Consider the following 26703-nt stretch of genomic DNA (forward strand, 5'->3'; position numbering starts at 1 on the left):
TCTTGACAAATACTGAGGGCAAAAATACATGTTACGTGTGACTTGAATCAAATCATAGTCGCCCAACCTCACATTTTTTAACAGTTCTTTGTTGAATGGGGTTTAGATTTAAAGGTTCTTAGTCGTCTGCAGGAATGGGGGACTAGTTATTAGAAATATAGCCAGAACTGTTATTCATATTCAACTCATCTTGTTCATTATAATATTTGGGTTTTATAACAGGCACTTCTGTTTTTAAGTTGTTAATGTTTTCGAATGGTGTTCTGGTTGGTTTCAGTGAGAAATCATTCTGCCTGTAACCTTTTTTTGGTCTTACAACCTATTGGGGTGGCATCCAATAGATCCCAATGCACTCAGCTTTGTAAGATTAATGCCTATTGGGTCCCATCTAGGGTAGCCAGCCCCTAGGTGGCACCTGGAGATCTCCCGCTATTACACAATTGATCTCCAGACAACCATGATCAGTTCCCTTGAAGAAAATAGCTGCTTTGGAAGATGGATTCAATCGCATTGAATCCTGCTGAGGTCCCTCCCCTCCCCAAACCCCACCCTCCCTAGGCTCCAGCCCCATAGTCTCCACATGTTTCCAGAGCTGGCAACACTAGTCCCACCACAGCTGCTTGTTTAAACATTAAGTTAAGAAGACGTCTGAGAGACCTTAGGTCCTGGATTCATTTGTTCTCTGAGAAAGTTTATCTGATCCATAGGGTTGCCAGGTCCCTCTTCGCAACCAGCGGGAGGTTTTTTTGGGTGGAGCCTGAGGAGGGTGGGGTTTGGGGAGGGGAGGGACTTCAATGCCATAGAGTCCAATTGCCAAAGTGGCCATTTTCTTCAGGTGAACTGATCTCTATCGGCTGGAGATCAGTTGTTATAGCAGGAGATCTCCAGCTAGTACCTGGAGGTTGGCAACCCTACTGTTCCATCATAATCAATATTTCTCACATCTCTCCCTCTGTTTACTTTTTATTACGGGGGGAAGCCTTTAGCCTCTATCCCTCCCATTTGCAAGGCAAGTAGGCTCTCCATTACTGTGGGCAGGGAGAAAGCTTGGAAGATTTTAGATAATTTATTTGCGGCACTTAGCCAGTCAAAACATGATAAAACGGAAAGCATGGACTAATAGATTCTTACAATCAAAGAATTACAGTCTTAAAACATTTTTAAAACATTAAAAAAAAAGAATTACAGCTGGGACACATCTGTCAATTGCTCTGTTCTAAGGCGACGAATTTTCATTGCTGCTAAACAAAATTTCGCAACCTGAAGAGTGGTTAAAGGATTACCCCCTTGTAGGAGCATCTCAAACCTTTCACCTGCCCTGTCAGGTCTCAATCTCGATAAGAGGGGCTCAACAAACTTCGAACGGGGTAATGTATAGAAATTGCAGTTCAGGAGGGCATGCTCAACAGTTTCTAAGTCCCCTGATTTGCAGGGGCAGAATCTCTCTTCCCAGGGTGTCTTCTTATATTTCCCCTCAAGCAAAGCAGATGGTAAAGCTGCACATCTGGCCAGGGTAAAGGCCCTTCTATAATTATTTATCTCTAAATAGTGGAGATAGGCTGCTGGTGCTAGGATGTATTTAGTATGGAGGGGTGCAGTGAATAGAGGCGCCCTTGCTAGATCTGTTTGTCTCTCGATGTCTTTGATCCTTTGGGATATAATTAACTTAGCTTGTTCTCACCCTAACTAAAGTAAAGCTGGGGGTGTAAAACCCAAGTTGTTTAATTTGACATCTATGGCAATCACCCATCTGGATCTAAAGGAGTCACATAGGATCAGTGGGAGAAGACCATTAGGGTTGAAGTTAATTTTCAGCCAGGGAGAGATCAAGGACAGGACAATCCTTGCCTCCACCTTCATCATGCCAGTTTCTAAACGTATCAGAGCATTTGGAACACATCGTGGCAATTGCAGGGCAGCTCTAAGGAACTTAGATTGCACATGTTCAATGGGAGTAAGACAAGAGGGTGAAGAGTCAAGTTGTGTTTCATATAGCATTTGTGCTAGGGTTTTCGCCTGATAAAGTTGAGTGCTGCTGGAATGTAATGTGCCCCTTTGGTCCGGAGGAAACTGATTATCAAACGGGCTGACCTTTCCCACAAATTGGCTACATGAGTATTATGGGCCAACTTGGATCCAGATGCCTGGATTGTCATTCCAAGATATTTATATTGGGTGACCTGTTCCAGTCTGTGGCCATTAATGCTCCACCTCCTATATTTAGGATGAGAAAGCTTGGAACATTGTCTCTATGGCCTAGCAAAACTTTGCTGTTATGTGCTTCTCAACTATAGAGCCCAAGCAGGGGTGAAAAAGAATTCTTATAACTTATCTCTCGGAGGGGGATTGAAGCAGAAGATTGAAGGTACCACTTTAGCTATTTTCATTATCATCTCAAACTGGCTTTCTTTCACCCCTGAGCCCCAGGTAACAGAACAGCTCAGGCAAAGGTGTCCTTCAAGTCCCTGAGTCAGTGTAATGACTTGGAAGATTGCTTGCTCTGCATAGGCATGCCGATTGAGATTATTCCTTTTGGTGTAAACATGGGCTAAATAGATGTTCCTATCAGGCATGCATTTGCTATTACAATTTCCCCTTGCTGCTTCAGAAAAATAGAAAATTAGACAGTTCAGGAAAACTGGAACTAGAAGTTGAACTGAGCCACATACACTAAACAGTTATAGGTCCGGTCTCCACTAGCTTTTGGAGTGCACCAACCAAACGTGAAACAATTGAGAACAAGACTAATCATTAAACATAATTAAAATTAATCAAAATCCAGTCTGAACATCATATAAGGGTGAGTGTCTCAAACTGAGGTCTCTCCTTGACAGAGAGAACCTTGCCAGGCTCTATCAACTTTTAGGTTAGATTACTGCAGTAGGGTTGCCAACCTCCAGGTAAAAGCAGATCTCCTGCTATTACAACTGATCTCCAGCCGATAGAGATCACTTCGCCTGGAGAAAATGGCCGCTTTGGCAATTGGAGTCTGAGGCATTTAAGTCCCTCCCCTCCCAAACCCTCCCCTCCTTAGGCTCCACCCCCAAAATCTCCTGCCAATGGCAAAGAGAGACCTGGCAACCCTATACTGCAGTGATCTCTTGAGGCTGCCATTTAAGCCTATTTGGAAACTTCAACTGGTCCAGAAAATGGTAGCCAAGGTGTTAAACAGGCTTTTGCCTGAATTAATATGTTTTCACTGACCTCCATGTTGTTCCCCAGAATAATTTAAAATGCTGGCTTTGACCTGTAAAGCTCTTGGACAAGGCTTGGACAAGCCTTTTCCAGTATGAGCCTGCCCATTTTATACCTTATCTGCCCAGCCCGTGCCTTCAGAAATCAAGCAGGCCTAAGACAAGGCCTTTTCTGTGGTGACACCCCATTTATGGCATGCCCTTCCCCAGAGACATTTGCATAGATTTGTCTTTGTTGGCTTTTAGGAGCCATGTGAATACTTTTATTACCTCGCATCTTTGGTGCATGATTTACCCTTCAGCTTTGTATCACTATTGCTGTTGTGTCTACTGTTGTTAGCATTCATATTGTTTAACTTTGTGGTTTTTTATTGTTTTTAATTTTTTATTGGTGTTTTGTGATTTCATTAAGAATTGTAAACTGCCTTGGAGGTTTTTGTTTTTTTGTTTTTTTCTTAACAGAAAGACTGAATAGAAATGCTCTAAGTGAATGCAACAGATAGATCAGCGTTCTGATTAGTTTGCTTGCTGTCCAGTTGAGGTATCATTTCTTTTCCTCCTTACTGGAGACCTTGGCACCAAACCAGTACCCGCAGATCATGGCACCGCTGGATCAGATATCCAAGTTAAACACTGCTCAAAGCCATTCCAGGTTAAGACATTGCTGTTAGTTCCATCGCTTGCCAAATATTACCGCTTGAGGGGATTGGCACTTTCAAGAGCACTGTTGTTTCTGATGATAGAACACTCTTGGACAGCTCTGGTTGCTTTGCATAATATTTGTACAGGACCGAGTCCTGATTTGCTGACACAAACAAGCCTGCTGCTGGCCCACTGGGTTAGCCCTAACCTCCCTTTTCGCAACTGGGTAACTGATGATAGAGGTGGGTTATGTGTATGTAAGCATGTGCTTGCAGCCTCCCCCACCCCCCACAAAGGCACCGTCTCTTCCAGCAGGGTTGAACAGAATCTCGACTGTGGAGGAGCAGCTGGAATACTAACTATGGGCTGTTGGTAATCAAAAGGAAAGCTGCAACTATCTTCCAGAATGTAAACACCCTTATAGCTTAATGGACCTATTTATGTTGAAGGAGACCAAGAAACTAAATTTGTTTTGTTGTTCAAAATAAGCCTGTGCAGATGGTAAGCAGAACCAGACAAGTCAGCGAGCATGAGCGCAATGGCTTTTCCTTTGGAAAGTGCTTGATTTTATCAGGTTGTTTACCAAACTGTCACAACAAGGCATGAAACCAAGGAACCCTTGTACACGCGGATACTGGCAATGTGTTCCTGAGGGTGGGCAGTGATGGAAACATGCCTTAGTTGGCTTCCCAGTCTGCTTTAAATCTGATAATGAGCCAGGTTTCTCTGAAGCCAACAGCCTGGAGCATGGGGACAGAGGAGGGTGTGAATGTGGCAGGAATCAGCGTTGACCAAAGCAAATGGTCTCCTTGGATCTGTATTCCACACCCTCTGCAGCCAAGTGAGGTGGACTTTGCTATTGGACTCCCTTTCTTTTTTATTTGCACAGACTCATGGCTAGTTCTGTCGTCTTCAAGAGATGGTAGGTCTCTTCCAAGTTGGGAAGAGAACTGATGCATTGGAAGGCGGAAGCTGGAAAGTTTGTTAGCGCAGGAATCAAAGCAGTTAAGTTACACTTTATCTTCCAACTGGGAGCTTGAGCCATTGCAAAATATTCCACTGTACCACCATTCCTCCCCCCACCACCACCCCCAGGCTCTGCGTGTAGATTTACAATTAAATTGGTTCTGGTTAGCAAATGAGAACAGGACGGTTAAATTGAATTTTCGAAGGAATGTTGTGAATCCTGTGTGAAAAAAAACCTCCCCCTTCTTCTGCTCTTCATCTTATTGCTGGCAATTCATTCTCTCCCACCCATCTCCCAGGTCAGGAAGCGTTTTTTGCTCTTAGAACCAATCACCACAATTTATTTATTTATGTTATTAATAGCCCACATTTCTCTCTGAGACTCAAGATGGATCAAGAATGGTGCCCTCCCCCGTGTTCAATATCCATCTTGCTCCTCTGCCGTAATTAGGGTGGCCAACCTCCAGGTAGTAGCTGGAGATCTCCTGCTATTACAATTGATCTCCAGCCGATAGAGATCAGTTCACCTGGAGAAAATGGCTGCTTTGACGGACTCTATGGCATTGAAGTCCTTCCCCTCCTCAAACCCTGCCCTCCTCAGGCTCTGCCCCAAAACCCTCTTGCCGATGGCGAAGAGGGACCTGGCAACCCTGGTCGTAATCCCAAGACTCCCATCTCTTGTGTCACACTTGGAGATCTTTCAGTGGAGATGAGTGGGGTCTGAATAACAGAGGTTAGACAGCAAGGCTTCAGCATCTCCGGTAACTGGGAGCTACTCACTGTAGGTGCTGTGGAGTGATACAAAATATGTTTGTTAATAGAATTTATTGGCTGCCTCCTCCTAAAATAGAACTTGAACTGACTCACAAATTTAGAACATCTATGTTAAAAACGGCCTCTACCATAGAGTTTTGCCCAAATACCAGAGCATCCGCCCTGGTTGTCAGTGACGCGATGACATCACTTTCAGTGCATGCCAGAACTGACGCTGCCACCTTGCTGACACCAGAGGCCTTGGCCTAAGTTTACTGCAGGTAAGTTCTACCCCACCCCCACCCCTCACTGGTTGCCAGGAGGTACCCGATAACCCTGATACCAATATAATTAGATTCTAGTGCCGATTGAAAAAAACCAAAAAGCCCTTGGTGGCAGGTGGAGGAAATGGCTGCTGTGGGGACAGGCTCAGGGAAAATAGCTGTCATGTAGACTAGAAAATCTGAATTTACCCATCCACACAGCAGCCATCCAGGCTTTGCCATAAGTTTGCCAAAAAGATCAGAGCAAAGCAGGTTTGAGAAGTTTCCAAGGAGGTTCACAAATGCACCACGATGATATGGGGAAGCAGGAATTTAAAACCCTCTTCCCAGAAGCATTGAACTGAGGGAAGATAACCATATGGAAGACCCCTCTGACAGTGAAAGGCAGTGGAAGCCAATACTGTGTAGGTTTATATGCTTGTGTACAAGGGATTTTTTTTTTGCTGTGTCTTAGTGTGTAGAATGTGACAAGTGCTAGCAACTAGAGAGAGTTTTTCTGCCTACAACTGAAGGAGTGCAAAGTATAATTTGGGAATTCACAAAGCGGGAACTTTTTATGGTGCTTTTTTAGGCATGGAAGGAACAGCTTAGGAAAATGTGGTCTGTTAATGGGTGAGGGATGGCCTATTAGCTATTCAAATGTTGTTTAGGCTATTAATTCTTATACTGGCCTTAGAAAGTGCCCTGGGACGATTACCTTGGTACTATGTGGCCCATATAGGGTTGCCAGGTGCCTCTTTGCCACCGGTGGGAAGTTTTGGGGGCAGAGCCTAAGGAGGGTGGGGTTTGGGGAGGTCTTCAATGCCATAGAGTTCAATTGCCAAAGTGGCCATTTTCTCCAGGTGAATTGATCTCTATCATCTGGAGATCAGTTGGAATAGCACGAGATCTCCAGCTAGCACCTGCAGGTTGGCAACCCGAGGCCAATAGTATTTTAAAATTTAAAAGATGAAGGGCCTATTAGAAGATACCCAAGACAAACAGAAGCACTTAAATAGCATTTTATTAAAGAACACAGAAATGTAGCACATGATTAAAGCAGAGGAAACAAAAGTACAGATAGACTAGGAGCTCTGGCAAGCAACGGCAGACCCCCGAGGTATGGAACTTGCAGTGCAATGCAGGAGGAAGCCTGGCCAAAAATGGATGCTTCAAACCAGCATTTCTAAGACACAGCAGATTGACTGGAGTTTCTCTAGGTCAGAGATTCATCACAGGCAGAAGCCAGTCAAAACTAAGGCATGGTCCAGGAACACTGTCAGCACTAGACTGGAGCCGACCCCTGCTATTTTAAAATATATTAAGAGTGCCTAGATGACATTTCTGATAATCAACAGCCCTTTTTTTTTGACATCTAAATATGGGCTAATTTCCTACAGAATCACACACACAAATGTTACAGTTCAGACTTAGGTGTTTGTAAAGTGCCTTTAAGTCACAGTTGAATTGTGGCAATTCCACAGGGTTTTCAAAGCAAGTGATTAAGCAGAGGTGGTTTGCCATTGCCTTCCTCTGCAAAGTCTTCCTTGGTGGTCTCTAATCTAAGTACTGACCCTGCTTGACTTCCAAGATCTGATGAGTTGGGGCTCTTTATCTATTTATTTTATTAGATTCATATCCTGCCCTTTCCTTGCCAAAGCAGGGCTCGGGTGGGGGGGGCTCACCTCAACATAGATATACAATGGTCCATAAAATCAATATCAAATAATATAACAATATTGTCGAAGGCTTTCACGGTCAGAGTTCATTGGTTCTTGTAGGTTATCCGGGCTGTGTAACCGTGGTCTTGGAATTTTCTTTCCTGACGTTTCGCCAGCAACTGTGGCAGGCATCTTCAGAGTAGTAACACTGTCCTTCAGTGTTACTACTCTGAAGATGCCTGCCACAGTTGCTGGCGAAACGTCAGGAAAGAAAATTCCAAGACCACGGTTACACAGCCCGGATAACCTACAAGAACCAATATAACAATAATTAAAACTATCATATAATCTAGAATTAAACTAATTAAAACCAGAGAATCTCAGACTTATTTTGATAGTTAATTGAACGAACGGGGCTCTTGTAACGTGGTACTAGATGATCTGAGGAAACTTTCTAAAGGTAATAGCTTTACCATTGAAATATATGTCTGGAGTGTGCAGCTAGCATTAAACAGTCATCATTGGCATTGACAAAACTTCAAAGAGAAGACTTCACAAAAGGGAGATAGCCATGTTAATTAAATGTGCATGCTTGAAGCAGGCAGGTCAAATTTTATTTTCTTCAGTTACACAAATGTCTGGGATTCCCTCATTTACAGAAAAAATCAGACATCTAATGCTACTGTATGTACCACAAGTTCTCACCTGGGGCTCCCTGCTTTTCATGCCTGTCTCTTTCAAATCGGCCAGCCATGTGCTTTGTATTTAAGGAGCCTGGAAGCCTCTGCTCCCCCCACACCAGTCTCTGACATGCTGTGTCTGGATTAGATGGATGAGTTAGGGGAGTTATTTAGTTAGAAACTGCTGTGCAATTATTATTTTTTTGTAATATTTGACTACAAAGATGTCCACATTGGTATTGCTTGGTTTTAAAACAGGATTTTAAACAGTACCTCAGTTGATTAAGTTTTGATACATCTCTTAAAGATGTATTCAGTTAAACCTGAATATACTTCACTCCAGAATGTTGACCTTTTGCCCCTCCCAAAGCTGTCTCTGAACGTGAGTTGCTCTAGCAGGAACCAAATCCCTTTGGGATCTTCAGCAGTGGCTCCTTTCATCTAATCGGGTTTAAACTCTGACAAGATCTTTGGCCAATCCTTCCCTCAAAGGGCAGGCCAATGGCACCATTATCCTAATCCTCACCTCCCTGTTTCAGCTTTAATGGTGCTCAAAAGCTCAAAGCAGGGACTGGATTTGAGTAGTAAGATTTGTCTGAGTACAGTAATAAGAATGGTGTGTTGGTTGAGGCTGGGCCGCATTTGAACAGGAGTTGAAATGACCCAGCTATGGAGAATTACTTTACTGGAAAGGGGAAAGCACCACCGCTGCTCAGTGCTCACTGAGCTGTAGAAAGCCCTTCTTGGTTGTTTAGTTTTAACAACATACCACCAACAATGCTAAAGACTGAAAAGATAATATGAAAGATGGGTTATGCTGTGAGAAGGGCCAGCCAATTACGCTCACTACTAAAACAACTACTGGCATGGGGCGCTGGTAGCAATATACAAATAAGCCCTTTTTTATTTATTTGTTTTCAACAGTTGTCATTGTTCACCTCTTCATTTTTCCCATGTTCAATGCTGGTGTTTCCAAATAATTTTCTTCTCATATGCCATTGTATGTCATTTTTTCATTACATGCCATTTATATTACACACATGCACAACTGATTCAAAAATCATGTTTGAAAAATCATTAATTTTAATGCATTCATAATCATAATTATAAATAATTATTTTCAACATTGTATCAATAGCTAGTAATATAAATAATTATTATGAAGAATCAATATTAATTACATTTATATTATTATTTTATAAATGCCTTAATTTTAATTAAATTTAGCATCTTTGAATACAGAGAGGGTGATAGAAACTTGGATGGCATGACAATAGCTAGTTTTGGTTTGTGCCATTCCCCAAGTTAAACGTGTCATTGCTGGCTGTTTTAATGCTTATTTGTTGATGTTTTAATGTTGTGTTGGCTTTATTGTTGCTACCTGCCTTGGACCCCAGTTCTCTGGAAGAAATGTAGATCTATAATGTTTTAAATAAATAAATAAGATCCTTATTTTTTGGTGATCAGGTGCAGGAGACTACTCTTTAGAGGCTGCTGTCAGGTAGCCAGGGGCCAGGTCTTTAGCTCTAAAAGAGCATTTTCCTAGTATGGTTCTAGATTTATTCAAATGCTGCCTGGGATGTGCAAAGGGACCATTCTTCTTTAACTTCCTTCTTTAAAAGCTAAGTCAGCATTTGAAGCATGGTTTTAATTAAGGATTTCAGATTGAAACATTTCCGTTTTTGTGTGTGTGTATGTTTTTCCTTAGGACAGTTTTCAGTTAAAATGTTTTAGAGTTTTGAAAAACACCAGATGCCCAGCATTCAAAGTGTGCAAAAGAAATGTAAAAAATCCACCAGTTGTTCTTGGTTCTTGGGCAGATCCACGTGTGTGATGTTGGCAGTTGAATTTCAAGAGGTGGGAAGTGACACAAAGAGGGACACCAGTTAAGGTCAGATAGGCCACCATTAGGTTTATTTGTAATGACTCCCGGCATGCAGCTGCTGTGCTAGACTGCAGAGCTGGAAATGGTTTAGGCCCTAATGAGGGAGCATTCTTGTTTCTTTTCCTCGATGTCAAGCATTTACTTCTTGATTTCAGCCATCGATATCTCCAGTAAAACTCTCTCTGGTTTCTCCAAACTAGCAAGACCAACCTGGCTATCTTAGGGTTTGTCTTCCAACGAAGAAGGATTCACGTTTCATGGAATTTTTACTTCTCTGAATCCTGAAAGAGAAAGTTTATGTTTCCCACCCTCAAAACCATTTTGTTTGGAAACAATCTGCATATTATAGAGTGTATCAGCAGATGACTAGAGACCACATATCATTGAGCTGATTAAACAAGGATATTGCACTAGCTTACTGGTCAGCCATGATACCATTTGTAGCCTCCAAGGCTTCCCAAGCAGGCAGAAGGCCTAGGAGGGAGCATGGCATTTGGTAGCACAGAAAGAAGGCTTTTTAAAATTGCTCATCATCAAAAATGGAGGTTCTGTATTTCTTTGCAACTGAGCTCCCTCAAACCCTTGCAGGAGAGACCCAGGTATTATTTTCAGTTACCTAACTTTGCACATGACACTAAGGTTGTCGACTCTCAAAATTAAACAAAAAATAGAATTTGTCTTGAGGCAGGTGGGCAGGGCCAGGGCCATGCCAAGGCAACATCTCTTCCAACTGCTGGGCCAAAGGGGATCACTGAGGCTGGATTCCAGCAAAGGCTGAAGCTGGGCTGATGCCTTTACTCCTGCAAGGAGATGAGAAATCAGACCCTGCCTGTCTAAAATAGACAGCTGGTGCTTGAAAGGTGTCCCAGCAGGTTACTGCAGGGAGTGCTCTGATGAGGCTGGGATACCAACCCCGGCTTGGGAAATTCCTGATGATTTGGAGGCAGTGCCTGGGGAGGACAGAGTTTGGGGAGGGGATGGAGTTCAGAAGGACTGTTGTAATTCTGAGAAATCTTTAGGCCCCACCTGGAGGTTGGCAACTCTGCTAAGCAGCTATGTTCTTGCATGTGTATGGGCCAAGTGGAAGCAGCACAGTCCTATGAAAATAATGTCACCTGGATTCTTGCTGAGCCTGGAAATGGCTGTGAAGGCCCAGTAGCATTGCTATCCTCTTCCACACATTGAAATAGCACCATATTGTCCAGGGATCAAGGAACTGCCTTTATTTCAGGGGATTTCTTGTGGGCTTGTCCCCTTTTTGTGCCTGTGTGGGCTCTGTCTGAGAATGCTCTGTTGTGCCTTTCAGTAGTGATCTACCCGTTCTATAATTGTTTTCCCAGTGGGCAGCAGGCCTGGAGGGGAAATGGCTGATTGGATGTGCTAATTTATTGCGGCTGGTAAGCATTTTATAATGATTAAGTAAATACGTTGAAAATGTGCTTAGCATTTGTATGATTGGTATCACTCTGAAGGCATTTCATATTTATGAAACAAGATGGTTCGTCAGCAGTGTTGCTTAAACAGATTGCTTCAGGAATGAGCACTGATCAAGGAACTGGCAGCATGGATCAGCACTTAAACTTAATCCAGAGTTCAGTGTCCGTATAGGGAGGTAAAATATTCAGCCACTTATTGTGTAGGCTTCAACATTATGAGTAGACCTGAAATATCAAATATTACTGAGGCATGAACACATGAAACACGGGAGGGAGTGGGAAAGAACCACATCCTTCACCACTCTATGTAAATGGCATGTTCAGGCTGACAAACTGCATACACATGCCCAGTTTTTCCAAGTGATTGGACATTCCAAGGGTAGTGCTTCTACTTTGGAGAGAGGGTATTGGAGACATATGGTGTTGTGGTAGTATTTGCTTTATTCACAAATGTACAAGTAGATCACAGATGGGTACTGCTATAGGGCAGTAGATCTGCACCCCATATCAGATTCTGAGAGACAGACAGAGATTGACTGCTTTGCTCAAGCGCATCAGCCAATTTACAACAATGTCTATCCACTTCTCTCTCTAACTCTAGCAGCACCTGAAACTACACTTGCTTTTCACATGGACACCTGTTTGTCCACTCCATTCAGAGAGGACAGGCAATTTCTTCTTCCAAGCTATGTCAGGCACTTGGCCAGAGCCATATTTTGATTGTAGATACCTCCACAATGGGCCTTAAGATATATTACCATTTTTGGTGGGGAGCATGGCTCAGTGGTACTGCATAGGGTTGCCAGCCTCCCGTTGGGGCCTAGAGATCAACTAGAATTACAACTGACCTTCAGACCCTAGAGATTAGTTGCCATGAAGAAAATGGCTGGAGGGTGGGCTCTATTGCACTACAGCCTGCTGAGGTCCCTCTCCAGGCTCTACCACCAAATCTCCAGGAATTTCCCAAGCTGGAGTTAGCAACCCCATCTGCCTTGCATGAAGAAAGTTCCAGGTTCAGTCCCTGGCATCTTCAGCTAAAAGGACCAGGTAGTAGGTGATGTGAAATACATCTACCTGAGACCCTGGAGAGCTGCCATCAGGCAGCCAATACAGTACTGATCTTGACAGACTAGTGGTCTGACTCAATATAATGCAGGTGGTTTGGGCAGGATAGACTGAGCCACAGTAATCAGAGTGCAAACTTGTAACACTGCTTTTGGATCATGAGTGTTGGTGGGAACATGGCTTGCTGCTGTTGTCTTTCCCATTGCTAATATACCATTTTCCCAGGGATTTTTAAAAATTTCATCAGATTAAAATGAGATTTGACATTTTGTTCTCCAAGAAAGGAATAATGTCCCTCCATTCCAGATGATGCCAGTGATGTATCTGAAATGAAAATATTGAGGGCTTTGTATAAATGGTTGTCAATCTGTGAAAGGTGTTTATTATATATTGTTATTTCCTTTATATGTAGAAAGTTGAGAAAGCTTTTTGGCAGGAATTCTTGCAAAGGCATATGACATTGAAAGAAGTTTATACTTTCTGTTTGGTATTCATAAGATAAAAGAATTGAACTGATTTTCCTTTTAACTTTTTCGTTTCTGGTGTCTCAACAGGCTGGTTCACACGTTATAGTCGCCATGTAGATTATAAGGGGGTACACACAGGAGATGCGCCTCTCTATTTCAGTCTCATCTGAGGACCAAAGTGAACATGATGCTAAAAATTCTGAGCTCTTCATTGTTTTGTTATTTGTTTGAATAGCAGCTATGTGAGAGCCCAGTTTGGATTGGGACTGTGTTGAAGGGGGAAGGAGTCAGTCCTTTTCCCCATGCTATTTTGTTGACTTGAAATTTCCCTATGGAGCGGATGTTTGCCCCATGGGGCGCCTGCATGTTTGCTTCATCAGGGGAAATTGCAGCACCTCAGGGCTGTTGCAGGCCACATTACCCTCTTCTTACACTGTAGTCTCGGTCCAAATCAGACCCCTGCATGGTTTACAAAGAAAAAAATGTTTGCAAGCTCTGATCATGGTAGTTTGCCTGAAAACACTATGTGTGAAGCTATCCCAGAGGCCAGCGCAATTGTATGCTTCTGGAAATGACTAAACAAATGTTTAATCAGTGTGGTATAGTGGTTAGAACATTGGCCTAGGATCTGGGAGACCCAGCTTCAAATTCCTGCTCTGCAGTGAAGGTTGCTGTGGGACCTTGAGCCAGTCATATTCTCTCAGGGCCAAACTATAGGTTACAAGTGAGTCTTAGTACCATTCAATGGGACTACACTGTTTCTTCTTGGCTCCAAGTGATCCTTTATAATCATTTCCTGATCTCATTTCCTTTTTGTAATCCCACCATTTGCTATTTATTTATTTTTTAAATTGATCTGTCAGTTGCACTTATTTCACTGTTGAGCACCAATGGAATTGAAAATAATCATTAAAAAAATTCCACACTTGCAGGCAGAACCCCCCCTAACACTTATGAACTCATGCTTTCCTTTCCACTTAGTGTGATTGGCATTTTAATTAAAATATTTCTTGCCCTTATTTCCTCTTTTCAGTCCTAGGCTGTTTAAAATTAATGGGGATGAGGATTGCATTGCAAGACATTTAAGAGGCAAAGCAACCAGAAAATGTTCGGGCTCTACCAACTACATCAGCGGACTGAACATTCCTCTTGCCAGGTGCATCTGTGACACTTTGCCATTACACACTGGAATGCCAGGCGCTGCAATACTGTTCAAAGTAAAAAATATAGCCACAAACCAGCTCAGGAAAAAAAAAAAGGGTGGTGGTAGTGGAACAACACAGACAACATTGGACAGCAACAATTTGGCTGTGACATTGTGTGAATGAATGGTGGCAATTCCAGATAAAATAGCTAGTGCAGAAGTAGCCTATGAGGTTTGCTAGTGTCAGTACTCCAGTTCACCAAGGGTCAAGCAGGGGTTTTGCCCCATAGGTCTAGCCTCTCCTCTTTTGAAATCCATGCTTCAGTACAGTACATTTCTTGCCTATTTTAAACTGGAATGCTTTTAAACTGTTCCAGAAACTGTGTTTGTTGATAGATCAGGGTGCTCAGAGAAGAGCGGCTGATCTAAGCTATATGAGAGCCGGCACAAACTCCAGCCCCGGCAGTGCCAGCTGTCACTGCTTAGAAACACATAATAGATTCTGCTGCTTTTCAGACAGCAGATCTTACAGCCGCATAAACTAGTCATTCTGTCATCAAAATCCCTGGCAGCAGAGAAGTGTTCTTCTTGTATCTGCATTCTTAGGGCAGTTTAGGAGTGCAGAAGCAGAGGGAGGCAGCTTTGCAACATGTTATTTCCCAACCTGGTCATAGGGAGAAAATAATAGCTAACTGCCAGAGAGCCATGGATTGGACCACTCTCTCAGGTGTATCATAGACTACCCCTGGTATCCACATCAATGTAGAGCCTTTTCCCTGGCTAGATTTAATGTTATGCCATCTGCGATTTTGGAAGGAAGATTTTGGAAAATCCCCCTTTCAGATAGACTTTGCCCCTGTGATAACAACTGCACTGAATCAATTGTGCATGTTTTATTCCACTGTAGACTTTATACAGAAATTCGCAGTAATTTTTTATTTTGACAAATAAGTCAAATTCTCCTAATTGTCTTAATGCTCTTTTCTTATTGAACAATTGTTCTCCTGTTACATTTGAGAAAGTTCTCCTGTTCTCCTGTTACATTTGAGAAAATTTCTGAGATTTGCTGTGAAAGTTTGCCAGCAAGTTAATTAGAATTTTTAAAATTAATTTTAGCATCTTTTTATCCATCTATGTTCTAACCTTGCCAGCAAAGCTCAACTGCAACAATTTTACGTTATTATGTAGTCACCTTGTGTATTAATTTTATGCCAATAAAGGAGATTGTGATTGAAAAAAATTGACTGACTGCCCCTGGTTTCAGGGGAACATTAAATTATAATCTGAGTTTAAATCAAAGTTAGGAACTAAATCATAACCAAAACATGGATCAAGTTCACAGCAGGAGCAGGGTATGGTATAGGAACTTGCACAAAGGGGAACTCAACTTGTGACTGGTGATAGTTTTTGATAGGCCTTTCCTCTTGTGGCTTTGTGTAGTTTGAAGTGATTGATAACACTGGGAGGGAGGATTGAGCATCTGGATATAAAGAAAGAGCAACTGGAAAATAGGCCAGATTTGGAATGAAGTCCAGCTCAAGGCTCTCACTTGGATCTTTGCAAATGGGCTCTCAGTGCTACATCCCTGCTGTGTCATGCCTCTATCTCTACCACTTTGAACTCCCCCGCCCCCCGTCACTAACCTTGGCAAAGATGGAATGTTTTATCCATAGCTGTTAAAGTCCTTTCGTTACTGGTGGGTCTACTTCAGTATGAGTGCTAGTTCTGAAAGCTTTGCCAAGTGGGGCCTAAAGTGAGAGTCTTTCTAGTAATATTTAACTTTAGCATTTGCTTCCCCCCCACCCCGCCCGGCCGCCCAGTTCATCTTGCTTTGGATGAACTGCAGCTTCTGTGCCTTCATGTCTTGTGACTGGGTGGGATAGAGCTTAAGCTGGTGATAGAGGTTGTTTTCTCTTCTTGGCGGTTTGATTCCAGGACTCAGCTATGGCACAGCTCAGACTTTTTCTCCCATTGTGTGTTACCATCAATACTCTGCCTTAATTTCTGACATGGTATTCAAAGATTGAACCAGACTGCAGTCTGCCAGTTAGATCTGATGTCTTGCGAGAGGCGCAGAGCCCTGGTCCTTTTTGCTTGTGTTACCAAAAATTATGTGTGAACTAACATCCATAGCCTACTGCTTTTATTTAAAACCTTTGTTTCTTGGGCAGGTATCATACAGTTATAAATAGCATTGTACCAGTCTGGTTCCCCCACCCCATCTTCAATCCTCATAAAGAGGATTCTAGCCAAACACGTTCATGGTTGGATATTGTACTTTGTTAGCATCTACTAAATTCTGTGTTAACTGAGATGTGAGCTTTACATTGCTGGCTCCAAAGTTTGCTTGTTGTTGATCAATGATGGATACTCAACCCTTTCTTCTCTCCTTTATGCATCCACTTTCCAATATACAAGCATTTGAAAATTAGTCCTAAATCAGGGTGTAGGTAAAGTGGATGAGGTCCTAGAACAGAGGTGTTATCTGGTATCTAAAAAGCAGAGGACTGGTCCTATGAATACTGCCACTTTGGGGTTAAAAGTTTCTTTCAAGGGGCCTTCTTGTATGCAGGAGTGGATTATTTATGTTTTCCCATTCCCAGCTTCTACTGTCATGCAGTTCATAAAATCTGCTTCCATGTGAAAAATTTCCCAGTATGGAGAGCAGGAAGCCCCTGCATTTATAGGGAACACCCACACAACGTCATGCTCATTCTGAGCATGACTTTGGGGGTACCTGTTGCTTCCCCCTATGAACAGATCAAAAATAAACCCTCCTTGATCCATTTCAAATGGGGAATTATGGGGTGGTGGCTATGGATGGAATGCCTATCTGGATACTTTCCCCACAGAGAATACAGGAAGGGGGCAAAGCTAAGCAGCACTTTCAAAATGGCATGGGGCAGTGAGTTCACTGCTTTGTGCCATCTCCCCTCCCAATTTTTAGCCCTTTAAAGGGTACTTCCCCTTTCCCAGTCCAGCTGGGCTGAGAAAGGGACAGTGAGGGCAAGAGGTGGGGTCTTCTCGACTGCAGGGGGTGGCATGATCACTGTCACACCGTGCTTTTATGCAGAAGAAAGGTGAAGGAGTGGTGGTGGAGCCTGCAACTTCGGTGAGCAGAACAAGAATGGGTATGTGCATGCTCCATTCTCCTCCATTCCTGCCATACTTAATGTTTATTCCATTGCGGGGGGGGGGGATTTTCTGCCCCCCCCCCAGATGCAATCAGAATTCATGTATCTCACCAGCAGTGAATTTCTGGAGCTCACAGTTCTCCTTTGGTGGATTTCATTAGCTACAGAATTAATGCTTGTATTCCTACTTCAGTTGCTCTTTGTAACATGTGATGTGGGTCTTAGTAAACACAATTAGTCTGAAGAGATTGAGGGTCCTTGGTTATAATAGAATGGGTCCTGCTTCCAGTTTTGCATCTACAATACATTTGACCAGAATCCAAGGCTACACGTTAGATATTGACTGCTTATTACCTGGAGACCTCTGCTGTACAGGTATTCTTGATTTGCATTAAGTTGCTGCTGCAGTGAACTCAGTTACTGAAAGAGAACAATGTTGGGAACCGTGTTCTCATGGAACATAGCAAGGAGGCTGCAGAAACTCTGAGGTTCCCTCCAAATATATCTAGGACAGAGGTGTTTTTTATTCTTCCAAAGAGCAGGGAGTAGTTCAAGGGTGAGATCTCCTGTAGTGGTGAGCACCTCAATCTGACTTCCATCTCTGGTAAATTAGTTTTGCAGGTTGTTGTAGTTATTTGAAAACCTGTTTGACTGGAGGTGGTAGAAAGACAGAATAAACAAGTATATATACTATGGGAAGCTGAGCCTCTTTGAAACCATTTTCAGCTGTTTTAAAAACTGTTCTACCTCCAGCCTCAAATCATGCACAGCACAGTCCTAGGCCTGCATACTCAAAAGTAAATCCCATTGAGTTCAATGGGAACTACACTCTAATAAGTGTGATTAGGCTTGCAGCTGTGGTATCTTTGACAACCTGACATTGATTTCATCTTCATGTGGGGTTGGAAGATAAAATACTACCGTCATGACTATAATTTAGTATTCTAAGAGTAAAGCTTTATATTTATGATCTCATTTATTTATTAAAACATTTATATCCAGCCTTTCCTCATATTTCAAGGTGCCTTGTGATAACAGTTTAAAACATTTTCAGTTTAAAACCAAAAATAAAATAACAAATGCAAAATCTCTCCCTGCCCCCCTTAAAAGATGCCTGCCAATTCAGACTCTATCAAAAACCTTGGTAAAAAGGCAGGCTTTGCAGCACCTCCTGAAGATCTCCAAAGAGGGCCCCCCCCACCTCTTCAAGGAGCCCATTCCACAGAGCTGGAGTAGGACTGGGACAGCCAACTGATGGCTGCCTGATAACTATAGTTGGTACAAAGGAACATATGGAAGGAGGTGGTCCTTCAAATATGTGGGCCCCAGGTCATGAAGGGCTTTAAAGGTCATATCCAGCACCTTGAATCGAACTCGGAAACAGACTGGCAGCCAATGTAGCTGTTTCAAAATGGTCGACGTATGTTCTTGGTTGCTAGCCCCTGATAATAGTCAGGCTGCCGCATTCCAGACCAGTTGTTGTTTCCGGGTTGTCTTTGAGGACAGCCCCACATGGAACGCATTGCTGTAATCCAACTTAACTTCACAAAACCATGGGGTTGGATTATTATGGTTACTGCTGTTGCTTTCATAGCTGAAATAGGTTGAACCCAGAACTTCTAATGTCCAGGTTATCCACTGAATCACACTGGTTCTGTATACATCCCCACTGGTGTTCCAAATCATCTTCTTTTTCCCTGTAGCCCATCCCATGATTGATGAAATGCTCTTGGCTCTCTCCCATAGACTGTGTGAAGTGCCATTGTTAACGTTAAATTATGTGGCAATGGCAAATTCTTAAAGCCAAGGAAAATAAATGAAGATCCTAGAGATTATTGAGTTGACTGTCTCACTCAATGGCATTAACACTGTGCTTCAAAACCTGCTTTTAGATATTTAATTTAACAACATCCTGGAGAACTTTTTCCTATCGCTAGTTTCAGATGGAAGTTTGCACTGGCACAGTCACAAGACAGGCTGGAGAGTGTCTCACTGCCATCTGTGTGGAGAATTCTGGCATCTGCAAGAATAACGCCAAACAGTTATTTAGCAGCATTCACATGGATAGTAGTGTGTAACTCCCCACACTGACAGCCAGACAATGGCCATTTACACACGGGAGGTTTTTGCCTTGGATTTGCCGCTCTCTAGATGCATATTTTCCCCATCTGAATTCTCAAAACTCTGCATGGGGCCTTATTTTTGAGTTTTGAGAATTCGGACAGGAAAAATGTGCATCTAGAGAGCAGCAAATCCAAGGCAAAACCTCCCGTGCATAAATGGCCAATGTTATATAATGTCAGTTTATTCTCCAGCGTTGTTATTTCAATATCATTGAAGAGAAGCCAAGGCAAGATTCTCTAAAAGCACCAAGAAGAACTTGCCCTATGCACACAGGCACCAAAAATGATCTGGATCCGTGCCCACGTGCACTGGGGTACCTGGTAGAATACACTGCCTAAGAGCTGTGAAACTGACACAGACCTTCACAAAACCTAATCTTTGTTTCCAGTTTTTCCTAAACTAATGAAAATTTTGATCTATCTGGCCAACATATGAAGTTGCCTCATAACTGAATCAGAGCTTCTATTTATCTAATCCAGGGGTCCCCAACCTTTCTGAGTCTGTGGGCACCTTTGGAATTCTGACATAGGGTGGTGGGTGCAACCACAAAATGGCTGCCACAGGAGATAGAGGCAACCACAAAATGTCAGGGAGGGAGGTTATGCAGAACTCTAATAGTAACTATTTCATTTCAGGCAGAAGTTCAGCTTACTAGGATGCATTTAAAATGAACATATTGTTTAAAGATATTTTCTTGCCTACACACAGCTCACCTTCAGTCATGCAGTGACGATTCTTGTGCTGTGATAGCAGCTGTTACCAGAGCAATGTTGTTTTGAATCTACACAGCCAATCCAATCTCCAATCCAATCAAGAGCCCTGCTGGGCAAAAGTCCCACCTGACCCTGCTCACTTTCTAAAAACACTTGGCAGGCACCAGGAAAGGTGGTCATGGTGGTGCCCATGGGTGCCGTGCTGGGGACCCCTGAGTCTACTACTATCTTACTCTGACTAGCAGCAGCCTTACAAGCTCTTGGGCAAAGGTCTCTGCCATGCTGCTCCGTTTATTTATCTGTTTGTTTACTTACTAAATTTGTTGCCCACCTTCCTCACTGACACTCACAGTGGATCGCATAGTGTAAAACCATGTAAACAGAAAGCATATGAGGTGTAATCAGAAAGCATATGAGTGAGGGGAATGTATCAGACATGATATGCCAAGAAGTGTACCAAATGGAATTACAAAAGCAGAAAACAATGCAGTAAGAGCGGAATAAATAAATAATATGTAGCATATACAGTGGTATGGATTGCAGTCCTTTTCTGTTGTTAAGAAATGTTTTCCTAAGCCATCCTGTTATACTGTTCCCTTTGTAAAAATGTGTTCCTGAACAATTATGTTTTACATAGTTTTGTAGAATGACAAAAATGTGGGAGCCTTCCTGATCTCCTCAGGCAGACCTTTCAACAAGTTGGGGGGGGTCACAACAAAGAGTGCTCGTGTATGGGCAGCTATCAAGATTTTTTTGCAGTGGATGTCATGGACTGAACCTTCTATGTGCACAATCTGTGCTTTTACCACTGAACTATATGCAAACATGTCTCAATGAATGATGAATGGCTGTTTTTCCTAGGGAGAAGCAGCTTTGGAAGGGGAATTTGGAGTGGAGGAGCAGTACATGAAGAAGGAAGGGGGTCTTGACACTTTTTCAATCTGCCATCTGATCTAAATTGCCCCCAAAGCAGCTGCTACTCCCCCTCCCACAGGGTCCCAAATGCATGTTGGTTTCTCCAGAAGACAGTGAAGACTCAAAAAGTTACAGAGCCTGAATCCCCACAAGAGTGCAAATCACTACCGACCAATTTGGAATCTGGCAAACTGGAACCTTGTGAAGTGAGGCTTTATCAGATTGTTGGCAGGTTCCTTATTAAGATGTCCAATTCTTCTGGAAATTTGTATTTGAAGCCTCCAACCTCCTCGAGGCCTGCCACAGAATAGCAAATCTCTCACAGAGCTTTGCTTTACCAGGAGCAGGTAAACACATGAGTGAGCATATGAATACATTATAGCTGCCATAGTAAGTCAAGCCATTTGTCTGTCTGGCTCAGTATTGTCCACTCTGGCAGCAGCTCTCCAGGGTCTCAGGCAGAGCCTTGCAACCTGAGGTCCTTTAATAGAGATCCAAAGAACTGAATAGGAACCTTTTGCATGCAAAGCATGTACTCTGCCACCGAGCCTTGGCCTGTCCTTGGGTGATTATAGACTAGTGCATATGGGCCTCCAACCTATTAGAGTTTTTTGAAAGTGTCAATAAGCATGTGGACAGAAATGAGCCTGTGGATATTGTGTATTTGGATTTCCCAAAAGCTTTTGACAAAGTCCCCCACTAAAGACTGCTAAGCAAACTTCATAGTCACGGGATAAGAGGACAAATCCTCTTATGGATTGAGAGCTGGCTGAAAAATAGGAAGCAGAGAGTAGGAATCAATGGTCGTTCTCACAATGGCGGGATGTGAGCAGTGGGGTGCCTCAGGGATCTGTGTTGGGGCCGGTGCTTTTCAACCTGTTCATCAGTGACCTGGAGTTGGGGTTAAACAGTGAAGTAGCCAAGTTTGCAGATGACACCAAATTATTTAGGGTGGTTAACACAAAACCGGACTGTGAAGAGCTCCAGAAGGATCTCTGCATACTGGAAGAATGGGCATTAAAATGGCAAATGAGATTCAATGTAAGTGTGAAGTGATGCATATTGGGACAAAAAAATCCCAACTTCACACATACACTGATGGGATTTGTGCTGGCAGTGACAGACCAAGAAAGGGATCTTGGGGTGGTAGTGGATAGCTCAATGAAGATGTCAACCCAGTGTGCTGTTGCGGTAAAAAAGGCAAATTCCATGCTGGCTATAATTAGATAAGGAATAGAGAATAAAACTGCTGATATCATACTGCCCTTGTACAAATCTATGGTGAGACCACACTTGGAATACTGTGTACAGTATTTAGGTCACCACACCTAAAAAAGGATATTACAGAGCTTGAGAAGGTGCAGAAAAGAGCAACCAAAATGATTAGGGGACTGTAGCAACTGTCCTATGGGGAGCGGTTAAGACGCTTAGGGCTGTTTAGCCTGGAAAGAAGGGGGCTGAGGGGAGACATGATAGAGGTCTATAAAATTATGCATGGTTTGGAGAGAAGTTTTTCTCCCTCTCCCATAATACTAGAACACGGGGTCATCTGCTAAAGCTGGAGGGTGAGAGATTCAAAACAGATAAAAGGAAGTATTTTTTCACACAACGCATAGTTAAATTGTGGAACTCCCTGCCCCAGGATGTGGTGATGGCTGTCAGCTTGGAGGGCTTTAAGAGGGGAGTGGACATATTCATGGAGGAGAGGGGTATTCATGGCTACTAGTCAAAATGAATACTAGTTACGATGCATACCTATTCTCTCTAGTATCAGAGGAGCATGCCTATTATTTTGGGCGCGGTGGAACACAGGCAGGATGGTGCTGCTGCAGTCGACTTGTTAGTGGCTTCCTAGAGGCACCTGGTTGGCCACTGTGTGAACAGACTGCTGGACTTGATGGGCCTTGGTCTGATCCAGCAGGGCCCTTCTTATGTTCTTATGGCCTTCAATAGCTGCAGGACAGGTAGAAAGAGATCAGAGATAGCTTTTCCCTGCATTGAGATGTAGTGCTGTTGGAAGAACAAGTCCTTTCCAGGAAGGGTGGAAAGAATCCCTCTAGGTGAGCACAATTGTCTATTCGTATTGGAGAAAAATATGTGTTTTGTTTCTGTTTTCAGATAGCATTTCTGTTATGGTTTTCTTTAGGATATGTGTGGGTTTTAGTTTTGTTTTCATTCATACGTGTCAGGCGTAGTTGAAACAAAAAACTTTGAAAAAAAGTATAAAAAATTAAAAAATAAAAAAAGCTTGTTAAAGGGAAAGTTTCATTTTGTGGCCTTTGGCTAAAATCTTTCCTCTCATTATTTTTTGCTGCAAAAAATAATTAAAAATCTCTTGTTTTCAATCCTAAAATTAAGTTTCTTTTTATTCAAAATTTAAATCTGTTTAAAAAAATAAATCTTTTTATTTCCAACAGTGGTATGTGCCCATTGTGGATGGGTAGCAAAGTGGCTGGATGCATGAAAGAAATGATCATTCATTAGGCTTTATTGTCCTATCACAATTTTAATTATCTTCTGGATGTTGTTCTAATGAATTGGTATTAGTATGGAAGGATAAATGGTACAGTTGAACTTAATTCAAATGGGTTTCTGGATTGTTTAAAACTTCCTTGGCTCCTCTGCCTTTAACAGCGGCTCGTGTGCAGAAATTGAGCAAGTAACAGGTTTCTCATCACTATATTTTCATGTTGGGAAAAAGCTTACCTTGTAAATTTATGTATGCCAGGATGCTGTTAAAAATATAGGAGTAGAGCCAGTGAAATGGTTGGCAACTCAACCTATGAGAGTGCATGGGAAATGCTGGAAAATTGTGGGCAGCTTCATCTACATCTGCCTGGATTTCCAGACAAGAAGTGTATGAAATCTCAGGAAGCATCCTGAGGTTTCCAACAAGTAGGAACAGGCAGATTCTATTAAATTTCCACAGGCAACATGTTTCTTTGGTTGAATGGCTGGAAAAACAGTGTCCTGTGCATTGCAAAAGGCTTGAACTTTTGCAGAATGGCCCCACCCTGAGTGTGATGGAAAAAACAATTTAGCAGTTTAATGTAGGCTTTGGTAATTGAGAACACAGTGTTTTCCTCTTTTTCTGCTGGTACCTTGCCCACTTTTTTACATTCATTATGGTCTATCAAAAATAATAGTTGTGTGTAGGATTTTGCTCTGGAGGAGTAAGAACACAGACTTTTAATAATTAACCATGGCCAAATTTAGGGTTGATGGGTCCAAACCTTGGTCTGCCTTTTCCTGTACGAGATCAGCAGGGATGGGAGAAACTGTATCTAGTGTAATATTTCATTTTGTTCAATGCAACTTTTAAAAGTGCAGGAGGTCACTTAAGGGCCAGCACCTACTCACTCTAGCAGCTTCTGAACAGTAGCTGAATGAAGACCTGTGTCTGATAACAATGCCACTTTGAAGCTGTGTCTTTTAACAGCTCAATACTATTTTGAAGTTAGGTGAAATGTTTTATTACATTGTGGAAATAAAGTATAATATGCTAATTTGAACATACCAAGTTGCTGTTAAAAGCACAAGAGCAGTCAAGGCAATTTTTCTGGTCAGTTGGCAATCCTTTATATAGTCTTGCCAGGTTTTCACTTGTATCTCTAAATGCTCTGAAGCACCAAGATGGGCTTCCCTGAGCCCCCTCTTGCTCCATTCGTCTACTTGTCTCATTGCCCATCCTACCTACAGTGGCTGGCAGAAGTCTCATTTTATCCCTCAGTGGAATATGAGGAGGATGGACAAGCGATCTAGGGCTATTGTTGCTTCAGAGCATTTAAAGGTGCAGTTAGTCTGAGTGAAGAACTTACAGTAGGGTTGGCAAGTCCCTCTTCATCACTGGCAGGAGGTTTTGGGGCAGAGCCTAAGGAGTGAGGGGTTTGGGGAGGGACTTTAATGCCATAGAGTCCAATTGCCAAAGCAGCCATTTTCTCCAGGGGAAATCAGTTGTAATATCAGGAAATCTCCAGCTAGTACCTGGAGGTTGGCAACTTACAAGCATAGGCCTATATCTAGGGCCTATTGAGATAACACAATTAGAAGCATCCCTGTTGGACCCTCTAGCAAACAACCCTTTTCCAGTGTGGAATATATCATTTCCATTTATTTACTAGCTCCTTTGACCAGAGGTCTTGTGCTTAACCATAGCAATAGTACATAAGTGGAATATATCAGTGGTCGGCCTCACTGGTGCTCCCTTTAGGAAGGAAACTGAAAGTCAGTCTGTGCTGAAGCGCATGAATGCATTACATCTGCAGAGGAATGGAGTGGGAGGAGGCAAGCAGGCACTGCGCAGGAAACGTATGGCTTCTCCCTGTATCTCCTGCCTGCTTTGCTTCACTACTTCTTACTTAAGAAACACAATAGTGATCACCATGGTAACATGTGTTCCCCTGGCACCTGTGGACTCACAGGTGGACTCCTCTGAGCCTTGAATGTGGTTCCCAGCCCCAGGCAGGTGGGCCTGGCCATCACTGATACAGTTGCTCCTAGAGTCTAAGCATTCTGTGTGACTCATCCTGGTCCCATTTTGTTCTGCAAATGTCTTCTTATCCTTGCTGTTTGCCAGCCAGCGCCGGCTTCCCTACATTTGGCTGGCACTCCTACCCAGCTACAGACCCCATTCCAAGGACAAAGGGCAGCCTGCACGGTTCCAGGAGGAGGTTGCTCTGTGTGGGAAGTGCTGGGCTCATCTGCCAGTACCTGTTACTCAAAGGACTCTGACATTTTCCAGACTTCCCTGCAGGGAAACAGCACCTGATTCCACTTAAAGCTTGCAGCATCTCTCCTCCCCACTCCCACACCTCACCCCAGAAAACATGGAACTCTCAGAGAACAATAATGTAATTGGCTGGGAAAATCTCCTCAGGATTTTCCATCAAAACCTGGAGCTGGCTCAGACAGCGCTAACACACAAACACATGCAAGCCGGAGGCCCCAAGACACTCATGAAAGCACGGGTTCTCCCCAGAAAATGCGTGACCCGGACAGAATGGAGCCCAATGTAACAAGGAGAGACTGAGACCTGAGAGACAGCAGATTCCCCCAGGGGATGACCCAGTCTTTGGCCCCATAAAGAACAAACCACCAGCCGTCTGGGCCTATTTAGCATCCATGACCTTTCGCCTTGGAGATTCCCACCTCCTGCCTGCTGTGTGCAGGCCCGTTTTACAGCAGGCAAGGTTACCTTAGCGCTGCTTCTATTTTTTTTTAAGAGAGATTTTTTTAAAGATCAGTTCTAAAAATATCTGCAAATGTCCCCAAAATGGTTGTATGCACATCACTTTTACTGCTGAACCACAAATTTTGAAAAATTACTGATACTCAACAGAATGCATATCCAGTGAAGACAACGTTGTATACTGAAGACCTGGTTCAAGTTCTCCTTTGGCCCTTATCAGGCAGGGGAAGACTGGGAAATAAAAATACGTGGGAAGAACTGTGGGGGGCGGGGCACTCAGTTCAGACTCAGCTGGCACTACCAACAGTGGGCATAAGCTCACTCGTTGCCTCTGCACTGCCAAGGATTGCCAAGTCTGGGCTGGGAAGTTTCTGAAAATAGGGGGTGGAACCTGTGGAGGGTGGGGTTTGGGAGGGGAGGGTTCTCAGTAGAGTATAATACCCTGATATCCAACTTCCTGCCAGTTCCCCGTC

At 43.0% G+C, this 26703-nt stretch overlaps 1 protein-coding gene across 1 annotated transcript in view; it reads left to right on the forward strand.

Moving 5' to 3' along the window:
- HPSE2 (heparanase 2 (inactive)) overlaps window positions 1-26703 on the forward strand; it is a 146351-nt gene that overhangs the window by 76118 nt on the left and 43530 nt on the right. The gene's annotated exons all lie outside the window — the stretch shown is intronic.

The sequence above is a fragment of the Euleptes europaea genome, chromosome 5 (genome assembly GCF_029931775.1).
Source record: "Euleptes europaea isolate rEulEur1 chromosome 5, rEulEur1.hap1, whole genome shotgun sequence".
Classification (NCBI taxonomy): domain Eukaryota; kingdom Metazoa; phylum Chordata; class Lepidosauria; order Squamata; family Sphaerodactylidae; genus Euleptes; species Euleptes europaea.